Source organism: Aphelocoma coerulescens, chromosome 6 (genome assembly GCF_041296385.1).
Source record: "Aphelocoma coerulescens isolate FSJ_1873_10779 chromosome 6, UR_Acoe_1.0, whole genome shotgun sequence".
Taxonomy (NCBI): Eukaryota; Metazoa; Chordata; class Aves; order Passeriformes; family Corvidae; genus Aphelocoma; species Aphelocoma coerulescens.
Window position 1 is genome coordinate 17834633 of NC_091020.1, and position 10033 is coordinate 17844665.

General features: G+C 47.3%; 1 long non-coding RNA gene across 1 annotated transcript; it reads right to left on the reverse strand.

Moving 5' to 3' along the window:
• Positions 1 to 6754: 6754 nt before the first annotated feature.
• On the reverse strand, positions 6755 to 8305 carry LOC138112821 (uncharacterized). Its single transcript, XR_011151862.1, has 3 exons — positions 8236 to 8305; positions 7002 to 7352; positions 6755 to 6830 (listed from the first exon to the last, which is right to left on the reverse strand). It is a non-coding gene; the product is annotated as an uncharacterized lncRNA (long non-coding RNA).
• Positions 8306 to 10033: the final 1728 nt, after the last annotated feature.

Sequence of the window (10033 nt, forward strand, 5' to 3'; positions counted from 1 at the left end):
GGCCCTGGAGGTGGAGGGGTCTGTCAAGGTGATGCTCTGAAAGGCTGTGGGGAGAAAGGTGCAAGAGGCCCAGAACTTGTCTAAGGGCAGCTGTACCTCACAATTAATTCAGGGCTCTTTCCAAAACAAAGGCTCTCTATGGATTTCAACATGTTTGCACAAGAGTGGACAGAAAGAGCAGCAAAGTGTCATCTCGAGGGCCCCCTCCCTATCTGTTGCCTCTTTGCCTTCCCTGCCCACACATTCAGCACATCTTCAGCACTGTCTCCTTCTCTTCAGACCCTTTCTTGCTACCAGTTCACTTTTGTTTAACTTTTTTTTTTTTTTTTTTTTTTTTTTTTTTTTTTTTTTTTTACCATGCCACACATGCTTTGCTTTCTACAGACTTCCCAAGGCTCCAATGTGAGGCATCCATGGCTGTGATGTTCCACATGCTCTTACTTGAGGATACTCAGCACAGGGAAGCTCATGGCTACAGGAGACCTAGTATAGCAGCCACACACTAGAAAGCTACTGCTGGCAAGGGGAAGACTCCACCCTAGCTCTGCCCTCTTTCCCTGGACTTGAACAACATCCAACTCAAGCCTCAGCAGAGCCCACTCTATTAAAAGTACAAAAGCAGTTTCTATAAAAAGAAGGAAGGCCACCAGCCATATGAGACCTCAGTGAAAGTGGTAGGATCAGTGAAAAGGCAGGGGAGAGGGAGGTCACACATGAAGACCAAGGCAAATGGCTGTGTCATGAATTCCTTCTCATCCCTGTCCCATTTGACTCCCCATGCAAGCCCAGAGGTGATGGCCAACAGCTTTGTCCTCCTATGGTCTCCATCACGAACGAGCAAGAGCAGAGGGCATCTCAGTGCACACCTGCACTTCTGTGTGATACTTTCTCTTTCCCTTCAATTCTGGGATCTGCACTCTAGCAGACCCCAAGATCTCTCACATCCTTGCAGTGAGTATGCAAGGTCTCACTCAGCCAACACATACCAGTTAAACCAGGCTGACATACAGCCTTTTGTGCAGATGGCAACACAGAACAAGCCACATCGCCTGATTTAGCTGGGTGTGCCATCAAGTTCAAGGATTCATCAGCTCCAAGGCTCTCCCTCATGGTGCTCACAGCCCTCACAGCAGTGTGGTGCTCCTCCCTAGATCTTCAAGCACCCCAAAAACCTGGCAGTAGTCAAAGCCTTTCAGAGGCTCTGACATGCTGGTAAGGAAAAAGCAGTACCGTATAGAGAAGTAAACAGCAGGTAGTAAAGCAAGGCCATGAATTAACCAATTCATCTTTGATTTTCCTCCTTCCTCTCCCTCCCCCTTCTTTCTCTATCCAGCTTCCAAGGGCAAGAGCTTCCAGCTGGGGCTGCTTTCTCACCTGCAGCACCCCAGGATCCTGAGAACCCACCCCCCAAGCCCCAGAGGCCTGCACTGCACCCCAGGATCCTGAGAACAACTGCAAAGAGCCAGGAGGTCTCGTACGAAAACCCAACAACCCTAGCGAGAATGTAATTGCCTCCAAAGCTAGCAGTGCTGGCAGGAGAAGCTGCCTTCAGTGCAGCCTTTCCACAATCACACGCGTCACCCAGGTGCACAACATCTTTTGCAAAGGCCCAAGGGACTCAACAGCTCTGTAAGGCCCTAAGAGAAGGGAAATTGCTATCAGAGACTCCTGTCGACTCCACAGCCCACCAAGGAGGCTGCTGGCTTCTACAGGCCATCCCCCATCTGTTGGAATAGCAGGAAGTTTTACGTTAGCAATAAAAAATAAAAAATGCTGGAGTCCAACTGGTGACTGAAGTCTGGTGCCAGGCTCTGCTGCAGAGACATCACAGCTGCTTACAGTGCCTGCTCGGAAAGAGGTGCTCATTAAACATTTGCCTTGGGTTTGTTTTCCCTGTTTGCTAAAAGCAAACATTCACAACAAAAATCTGTGAGGGAGGGCTGCAAATCAAAAGTTTGATTTTATGAAAACAAATATTACCAGCCATCTGACTCTAGGCTCTTCTTCCTTTGCGTTCTGCTCTTAGCCTTTAGGAGTTATTTTGGAAAGCTTAAGGCCACATGAACTAGAAGTGTTTTTTATTTTCTAATTGAGAACCCTAGCTTTTCAGCTAAGAGATCATGCTTTTGAGAAGACCCCAAGTAACCAATATACTCTTCAGAGCTGGCAGAAGGGGTTTTGAATCATAGAACTACCTCAAGATACAGAAAGGACTTTTCTGAGATGGATGTTTTTGGTGGAGTTCCTGCCTTTTCTCCAGCTATGGAGGTGCTTTCAATAGCTGCAAATACTTTCCAGCCATGAGCCATGAATACCGGCAGATGAAAGCTGAGGAGTTGAACAAACTGGACTACTAAAACACAGAATGCTCATCAATGCCAGGCTGCTCAGAGGAAAGCTCTCATCAGCAGAATCCAGACAGCAGAGCTGTGAACAGAATTCAGAAGTACCAACATCCCAATGTTAACAATACATGAGGTCTCTAGCAGGAGTGGGAAGCTCGCAGCCAGTAAGCCAGGCAGCACCCATCACTTTGCATTGTATAGCCCAACATGAGTTAACACTAATGCTAGTACCATTCAGCTGCACCTGAAGTAGTTTGAAAAGTTTATTTAGCAGGTTCCTCACATTGCCCTGAAGCACAGTGAGCTCTGGCTGGTTGCAAGCCCATCTACTGCCATACTTAGGGCTGAGCCTTCACATCTCCCACTGAAACCATCTCAGGAAGCCAGAGCTCCCCAGGCACCACTGCTCTGCTTACACCCCACACCAGAGCACTGCTGTGCAGCATCCATGGACCATGACATCGCTTGCCTGCAGCTCTCCTGGTGGCACCTCTGCACCTGGGAGCCCGTCTGTCTCTGGGCCCACCCTTCTCAGCATGGCCAGCATCAAGCCAGTCTTGCCCAGCTCTGTGGGCACCTGGGGGAAGCTGTCCTCCTTGTGGAGACACACTGTGAGGCACTGACATGAATTGATCCGTAAGCCGCCCCTGATGTTCTCCACTTCTGATTGCTACATTTTTTGTGACAAATTGATAAACTGCATCTCCACTCAGTTAAAGATTTGATCTCGCTCTCTTAATCCACTATCAATAAGATATTAATCGTGCACCCGACCCGTTCTGTTCCCCGTCTGCCTGCAAATCCAATAATCATTTCAGAATTCACAGCCGAGTGGGGCACTCCCTTCAAACAATTAATTATAGGGGAGTCTCATTTATTTTCCCTGTAACTCTCTTCCCCCCCTCCCCCTCCCCTGCCTGCCTGTCTCCTTTTTCCCCTCTCCCTCCTTCCCCAGATGAAATTCATGCTCAGCAGAGACAGGAGGTGGGAGGGCAGTTTAGACTGAGAGCTGAAGAAGTCCTGCTGAACTCGCTTCCATTTGCTGCTCCACACAGCAGATTAAACCCTACTTTGCCCAGATTTCTCTGAAGGTGGAGGCCAAATTCACCCCAAAGCTAAAAACCTGAATAATCCCCACTATTGCATAGTCCCTCTAACACCTCTAGCATTTGCTCTGCTAGTGACTTGGGATTTCCAGCTCTGGCCAGCCAGGACAGGGTTTATTCATGCCCAGAGCCACATGCCTCAGGGCAGCTCAGGTAAAGGAGAGTTGGATGAAAAGTCTCTGTGTGGGCCATGAGGATGGATGAACTGATAACAACTGAGCTTTATCCACACATCCCATTGACATTTTCTAATAGTCTGCACTGCTATCTGAGTGCTTCTTGATTTGGACTTTAGAGATTTAGTTTCTGTCCCTGGTCCAGAGGAGAACCAAGCTACCTGGCCAGCTGTGCTCTCAGGTAAGGTCTCACTGCACTCTTCCTTTCCTGTCCAGCCTCTTCTGACACTGCATCTCAACAGCCAGCCCATTTCAAATTATGCTGTTAGGGAAATTAGTCCATGTAAGAATTTGTAGCCATAACGTTCATATGAAGGCCAGATACACACATTAAAGTAGTTTGTGTCCCAGATTTGCTACCACAAGTGCTGGCGACCAAGAACATAGCCCAAGGGAAGGTAAAAAGTCTTTCATTGTCCATGCTACAAATACCAAGGAAAAAGCATAAGTTAAAATGTCCCTCACTGTCAGAGGACTCACTCCTGAGGTGCATCTTTTGCTTCATCCTCCTTGTCATCCTCCCTGTTTACCTCAAACCCCACGGGAAACAGGGACGCTATGACCAGAGATGGGAAGGGCTGGGAGAGAGGAGCTGTCACCAGTAATAGCTGCTGTAAGCATTGGCAGGAAGGCCAGAGGAAAGAGCGTCTCTGCTCCTGTGTGGGGACAGGAGCAGGGCTCTGACAAGCTCTTTAAGCTCCCCAGGCTCCAGAAAATGCTGTGCAAAGTGTTTTAGCAACAAAAGTCTTGAGAAGAACAAACACTCTAATCCCTTAATGAGCCGGCTGATCCCCCATCTTGGCTCTGGCTACTCTAAAGAGCCACACGCTCCCCTCCTCCCTGGCCCCCGACCCCCTTTGGAGCAACCCGCTGCGGCCGCCTCAGAACTGATTCAAGGTGCTCTTCGGGATCCAATCCAATTACCCTGCGTCCTGCTGAGCGGCCCCACAGACAGACTAGCTCTTTCAGGGCAGAGTCTTATGGCCTGTTAATCCTCGCCTCATTAAAAGGCCTTGTTCCTCCCTCCTCAGAGATGAAAAAAAAAACCCACAAAAAACCCCTCAACCCCACACTGGGAAAAGTTTACGCAAGAGAGCCCCAAAGCAGAGCATGAAAGCTGGCCTGCAAGCTGCGGCCTCTGCCCGCTCCCAGGGGTCACCTCTGCGCAGCGCAGGAGGATCTCTGCCTCCTCCTGCCCTCAGACCTGGCTCACCCATGAAAAGAACGGGCAGGCAGCCGTCCCTCACACTGTACTTACACTGCGGCTTTATTGGCTTCTCTTTAATGGGCCTGTCATTAAGGCAGGAGGAAGCTGGGTGGGAGGGTTCCCATAAAACCAAGGCCTCAGCTAATGAACACAGCACCTGAGGGGAAAGGATGCAGGAGCAGCGGTTGTTGGTCACACAGGGCTGAGCTGGCTGTCGACAGCCTTGCAAGGACAAGGGTCCCTCCTCAATGGGAGAGGAAATGTCAGAACAGCCCCCTCTGCCATCTGCCCCTCTGGTACCACGCATGCAGGAGGGACCAAGATCTCTGTCCCAGAGGGTGGCCATTCCCGCACCTGGGAGTTCTCCTCAACACTTAGCTGGAGGGATGAGTCAGAGGTCAGTCAGCTGCAACCACCTCCTAACAAACGTGTAATGCTGCTGTGATTTTGCACCTCTCCGGCTTCCTTCTGTTGGAAGATGCAGTCACAAACCCCAGCATTTTCCCTCCAGCTGCACATGCTATCTGAGCAGCGCAGGTTCAAATCCACCAGTCGTACTGTAGATACTGTTGCTGGTACCAGTACTCATTAGCCCATTGATAGCGTGTAATGAAGAGTAGGACCACTCCTCTTCTGAGGGAAGGTCCATGTATGTATAAGCCAGGCACTCCCTGCAACAGGTGTCTTCAATTTAACCTATTACACATGGCAAAAAAGAAATATGGTAATGCTAAGAGAATACTTCATAGTCATGTTTTCCAAAATAAATTACAGTTCTGATTGTTACTGTCTGGTAAGCTGGATTTACATCCCCACCAGCACACCACAGTGCAGAATTTCAGTCCCAGATCCCAGGAGTGTTAAAAATATTGCTAAAGGTGGAGATAAACCTAATAAGTTTGGGTGGAAGATAGTAAAAAAACCAGAGTTAGGTAGTATGATAGGATAACAGCAAGGACTTCTCTCTAAAGATAAGGAAATAAAAATGAAGCAGAATAAAATTAAGGGAGAAACTTCCTGGCAGTGAAACTAACTAGGAATCTTCACTATTTAAAGCCCTGAGAAAATTGCAGTGAGGAAAAGCATTATAGGGGTGCCAGAAGAGCCTGAGCAGATACTGCAGTACAAGACAGAGCTTGGGGAATCACAGTTTTATTCTTGGTCCTGATACCAGTTTGCAGTACAGCCTCACCACATTAAATTCGGCACATGTTCAGATAATGCTCCCATCCCTCCAACTGCCAACATATAGAAGTCACTTGCCAAATTTAGCACAGGCTCTCAGTTAGAGGTAACCTAAGCATCATGATTTCTGGGCTCAGGAGAATATTAATTCCACAAAGTCTTCTCAAAATTGAGGCAGGATCACAATTTACATGAAAGCTGCTATTGAGGTGGTCAGCCTCCCTCCAGAGCTGCAAGAGTTCCTGGCAGTCATAACACGTATGAAAAGGAGCCACAAGAATGAAGCCGCTAATTTTTGTGGAGCGAATGGCTCATCCCAGCTTGGTCTAACCCAGGAACTGGTGAGTCAGGCTCTGCTTTGGCTATGCACTCTAAGGAACAACATATCTAGGATGGTCTAATGCAATGGGGCTCAGGATCACAGGTGACTGAGAAGGATTTCACTCATAACAAAAGGCATAATTAGATCTTCCTAAAATTTTGTTGTTGCAGGAAATTGCAGCATGGACTTACTAAGCATTTTCACAGTAGATTTTTTTTTCTTAGAAGACAGAAGAGGGAAGTGAACACATTAAGCTGTAAGGGACATTTTTTCAGTGAGGTTTTGGATTGAATTAAGTTTTTGGGAGAAAGAATAAAAAAAAAAAACATTCAGATCTCTGACAACTTCTTTTTTCCCTTCTCAGAAAAAAAAAAAAAAAAATTCCTTACCAGTCTGTCACAGGCCCCAGGGAGGTGAACTGCATGATCTAATTGGGCATTATCTCAGTCTTCTCAAATTTCTCTCTTGTCACGCAGTCTGCTTTTTGACCTATGCCAAGAGAAACAACGTTGGCATGCATCCTTTTTGGCTTTGACAGAGCCTTTTTCTGCTCAGCTCTCTTCCACAAATTCTTTCTAGTTATGCCATCTCATCTATTCACTTTGCACTTGCACATTTAACACCATAATTACAACACACAAGATTAGAAATCAGACTCACCTTTTCCCACCTAGGGCTGTTTTCTTCTTGTTCTTTGTACTCTCTTCAGTGGGACCAATGAAACTCACTTCAGTTTTTTTGTTAATGGTTAGGTTCATTTTTTATTCTTTCTTATTGAACCCAGCCATCTGCAGAGAACTACTTCGCTCAAGAACTTGGTCTCTGCTCACCGGTTGACTGCCATCAGGTGATAATTCCTCCCCATCTGTTGTTTGAAATGATTTTCTAAATCATTTCTGTGAATGGTTCCAACTATCTTGGTCAGCTTTGACTGGATGGAGTGGTCGCACACTCCATTTCTTTCCCCATGAGTCTTCAGTCTCTTTTAAAGTCAGGTCTTGGGTGACAATCCTGGAATTTTTAGAACAAAATAGTTTTCCATTAGCTCCCACTAAATTTTACTTACAAGTGTCTTGTTCCACAAATACTCTGACTAGCAAACCTGTCTACTTGAACACCATCAGAAAACACACACCTAAGAGAGAAATCCCAAGGAAATTTAAGTTTTTTGTTGGATAGCACACTAACTGAAAATGCTTTCTGTGTGAAAATTTACTTCATTGTAGGCTGAGTTCAGCAGTGCCGCTGCAAATGCAGACCTGGTCCTTTGACACCACACAGAATGCTGAAAGCTCTGGACTTGATCCAGCAAAATATTTAAGCACATGAGCAGCTTAAGAAATTAAGTGCATGGTTAAATATCTAGCTAGATCAGGGCCAAAACATTTGGCATCTCATAGGATTGCTCCATAAAAATGTTCTTCATTTTAAAAAAGGTCATGTTTCATCAAAAATATATTAGGAATTACCAACTTCCTTTTTAGATGCAATTTAACATGGTTATCTAACATAATATCATGGCTTTAACCCTTTTCTCTGGAGACAGTTATTTAGAGAAAGGGATCTTCTTATATCATGTCACTCAGCTACAACACGAAGCTAATTTCTTTCCAAGGTGTCGCCTGGGAATCCCCCCTTGCAGTTGTGACCAGTCTCTGCACATTCCAGCAAAGAAGGAAAGGTGGTCTGAAGGACACAAATATGCAAAGACTCATAATTTACAAGGGGTATGTTCCAAAACAGTGTTTGTAGCAGGACATCTAGGGGCTGGCCCAGATGTGGAGGTCAGATACAAGCATATGAGCCAGACTTGCTCTCTCTTTATCAAGCAATTACTTGCACTGTGGTCAGCACAGACTGTGAGATACAGATCAGAGCCCTCTGTGCTACCTACCAGCATGAACGCAGAGTTACTGTCCCACAGACCTTCTGCCCAAATAACCACTGCAAAAACTGGGAGGGGAAACTGCGCTTTGCCAACAGACAGAGCAAAAAGCTTTCCCGTCTCTCTTTCCAGAAGCAGTTACAGGGGCTAGCACTGGAGAAGACTACAGGACATCGGCAAGATCTCTTCCTTCACGCTTAAAATACCACATCACAAGTTTAATGGAGCTGACACATGGTCCACCACATCCTCCTCTGCCCACTACCACCTACGGCAGTCTATCCCTGTACCCAAGCAGTGGGGACACTGGAAGCCCATGGGGGCAGGGAGTTGCACCGGTATCTCCCCGAAATGATAGGTCAAGAGGAAGTCAAGTCAAGCTAGATGGCCCTTTACTGATCCTCCCTCTTAGGGCCATAAATAGCTCTATCCTCTGTGACCCTCGGCCTCCCACAGCCCGTCCCCACCTCTGCCCCCTCCCCAGCACAGGCTGCTCCTTGCCCTCTGCAGATCATTGTCTCCCTGTTAATTGCTCTGTCTAGAAGGAACAGGTCAGCAGCTTCAGGTGAGAGCCAGAGAGAGCTGTTAATAAGTAAATGATAAAAAGAAAGTTACAGAATGAACTTGTTTCTCTCCAGGACTTGCCTTGCAATTTGGCAACCACAACTGTCCTGTTGCAAAAGGGCTCTTTTTATCTCTCCTTGACCCAAAACTCTGACAGTAACGTTAAGCACAAACATGTGACCCCCAGCTCCAAAAAGAGAGTGTGTGTGTGTGTGTGTGTGTGTGTGTGTGTGTGTGTGTGTGTGTATGCACAGGTCTTGCCAGTTTAAAGGCTGCCCTGATGGCCCTACTGTATCTCCCTGTCTATGTTACTAAACAAAACAAAGCAGGAAACAATATGCCCTCAGATCATTCCTACTGTTTAACTACAAGGTGGGGGATGGTTCTACCTCTCAGACAGTGCATGGCGACAGCGACAGCCTGTGACACCAACCAGCCCCACTAGACAGCACAAACAAAACCTCCAGCACCATCCAACATGCCTTGCAACCCTGGACACCGGTACTTGCACACCTCGGGGCCCCATCATGCACTAATGTTCCTGAGATGCAGTGTGGCACTTTCCTGTGACACCCTCTCTCAGTATGAGCCATGCAGTGCCACAAGGGAGCCATGGTGCTGCAGAACCAGCAGTCCCAGCCATTGCTGCTGTCTTTAAGTGTTACAAAACTCTCGGAACTCACAGGAAATCTCCTCTCGAAACCAAGTACAACATGAGAGACGAAGCGTTTGGAGTGCACACAAGCTACCAGCTCCATCCCAGAGGAGACAGTGCAGGAAGAAACTTCTGATGTTAGGGGACCTCAGAACAGACTTGTTCCCAGACCCTAAATCAAGCATTAACCAGAGGGCCTAAATTTCCCCTGGAAACACTACCCTGGGCTTATGCCATCTGGCTTATTGGACATGCTGTGGCTCCTGCCCTTGTCCATGGCATAGTCATTCCTGTTGCTGCCCCTTCCCAGGAGGAGGTGCTGTAGGATGGTGGCCACACTCCTCCGCTCTCCACCTTTGTGAGCCTAACCCTCTGGGGTCTCATATTCCTTTGAAACCTGAGTTGTGTTGATGGATATATTTGCTGGGTGCCTCCCGTCTCTCCTGGGCTCGGGCTGCCCTGTCTGGAAGTTCTGTGAGGGAGAGGGGTCTGGAGTTTAAGAGCGTTATTGTTACCAGAGGAAGGAATTTTTGGTCCTATAAATCAGAGGCAGGCAGGAGTAGGGCCAGCATACTTGGGCTGTGTGAA